The 2,502-nt window shown below is 36.1% G+C and overlaps 1 pseudogene; it reads left to right on the top strand.

Moving 5' to 3' along the window:
* Positions 1-1,599: 1,599 nt before the first annotated feature.
* On the top strand, positions 1,600-2,059 carry LOC109458476 (riboflavin kinase; annotated as a pseudogene).
* The last annotated feature ends 443 nt before the right edge of the window (positions 2,060-2,502 follow it).

Here is a 2,502-nt window from a genome sequence, read left to right as displayed (position 1 = left end):
CACTTACAGAAATGCACTCTAAAATTTGCTAACAGGAGGTATAAATAAGCATGCTGGGAATCAGTAAAATGAATCACTAGAAAATAAGCAATGAGTACCAAATTATTTTTCTGTATTTTGAAAGTCAGTGTTCATGAGGCAGAAACAATGAGATAAACTGATGCTTTTCCTCTTTCAAGCTAGTACAGGAAAGTTATAGAACAAACATTAAGAAAAGGAAAATTCAAATATCATTTTTATTTGCTTTCAAGAGAAGTGATTTTGTTGCAGAAAATTAGTATTTACTTTGCTAACAATCATTTTTGATAAGGCCAACTCTAAAATCATTTGCATCAGCTGGATATGTGGTCCAGGGCAGAAAAACCATTAAAAACAAAGCTATATACTTTCTAAGAGACAGATCATATTCTAAACATTTAAGTGAAATATTTAATTCTAGACCAATATTGTAAGTGATGTACCTTTTTTATTTTTACCAATTTCCAAATGGTAATTAAAGGAGATTGGTGAAATATTGTTTCTAACGTGACAAGAAATGGAAGGGCAAGGATTTAAACCCAAGTAGTCTGGCTCAAGAACAATTTTCTATTAAGAAGGCATCAAGATATGTTATCTGGCAGAAAAATCTAGTAAAGTTTTACAAGTTTCGACAATTAAGTCCAAGCACATGTTGCAACATTGTTGCTAACATATATATAAATCAGAGGGATTATTCATTATGAATTTATACCAACTGGACAAACAATTAACCAAGTTTACTATTTGGAAGTGCTAGAAAGGCTGTGTGAAAAAGATAAAAACGACTTGAACTTTTCACCAACAATTAATGGCTCTTGCATCATGACAATGCACCAGCTCACACGGCACTGTCTATGAGGGCGTTTTTAGTCAGTACACAAATAGCTGTATTGGAACAACCTCCCTACTCACCTGATCTAACCCCCAATGACTTCTTTTTTTACCCGAAGATAAAGGAAATATTGAAAGGAAGACATTTTAATGACATTCAGGACATGAAGCATAATGTGACAACAGCTCTGATGGCCATTCCGGAAAAAGAGTTCCAAAATTGCTTTGAATGCTAGGTGCTGGCGTTGGTGCATAGCTTCCCAAGGGGAGTACTTCAAAGGTAACTGTAGTGATATTCAGCAATGAGGAATGTAGCACCTTTTCTAGGATGAGTTTGTGAACTTAATTGTCTGACCTTGTAAACATCTACCATGCATAATGCATACTTCAATAAGCTAGGAAACTCTTAGTGATATCTTTTATTAGAAGGTGATTGTTATATATATATATATATATATATATATATATATATATATATATATATATATTTTTTTTTTTTTTTTTTTTTTTTTTTTTCCTCAGTGCAACCTCTGAGTGACTGGACAGCTTCTCTGTTGGGTCAGCAGCCCAAGGGGCTTGCCTTAACACATCACCCCGGAGCTTCCTTGCCTGTTATGCATCAGCCTGGCCTGTGGGGTGGAGCTGGTGAGGGCAGGGGCCCCTGGGTGTGGCACAGGCATCCCCTGAATGGCCTCCACCTCCATCAAACCTGCTGACTGGCCCCAGCAGGTGCCCAGAGCACTCAGCATCATGAGGTACCTGCCTTATTTCTGCCATGGCCAAGTGGTACAGGGGTTTGTCCTTGGCTCCAAGCAGCTGTTCATCCCCATGGCTAACTTTCCTGAACAAGTAAATAGATAACCTTCCAGCTGATGTGTCCACGGGCATTTAATATGTTGGGGCCAGTTTTGGAAGTGGAGATGTTCATAAGATGGTGGTGAGCATCAGGTGGAAAGCATACTACAAGGATACAAAGAAGTCCGTGGAAACTCATACCTTCAAAGAGGACTACTATGGGGAAACCCTCAATGTAGCCATTGTTGGCTATCTCAGACCAGAAAGGAACTTTGATTTTTTAGAGTCTCTTATTTCAGCCATTGACAGTGATATTGAGGAAGGTAAGAAATGACTAGATTTACCAGAACATTTGAAACTCAAAGTAGACAATTTCTTCCCATTTCCTAAGAGCAAAATAATGACTGAACACTGATAAAAAATCATCTTATTTATTCATTCACTGTTTTCTAGTATTTTACTGCTCATAACTATGCACTCTCACCTTGGTTATATTTTAAAACTCAAACATTTTCTTACAGCTATGAATTATTTTAAACAATGTTAAACTTCAACTGTTCGATTAAACCCATTGTGCTACACTACTAAAAAGATTTATTTTAAAAATGAAGGTTCTTTTTATGTAGTATGTTGTGAAATCTAACACTAGAAAGGTCTTAAGTGCCTTGTAATGGAAATGAAATGCCTATAACTATGGGTAAAAAGGTGAGTCACTAGTTTGAGATGAAAACTGTAATTCTCATGGTAAAATATGGGTATGTATTTACTTGTATAGCATAATCTGCTAGACAGAGAAGGTTTATAAAAGTAGATTGTATTACACAGAGATTTGATAGTTTATTATAAACCTAAGAGGAA

The sequence above is a fragment of the Rhinolophus sinicus genome, linkage group LG03, assembly GCF_036562045.2.
Source record: "Rhinolophus sinicus isolate RSC01 linkage group LG03, ASM3656204v1, whole genome shotgun sequence".
In the NCBI taxonomy this organism is placed as follows: domain Eukaryota; kingdom Metazoa; phylum Chordata; class Mammalia; order Chiroptera; family Rhinolophidae; genus Rhinolophus; species Rhinolophus sinicus.
Note: the sequence above shows the minus strand (reverse complement) of the source record. Positions and strands in the feature narration are given on the sequence as shown.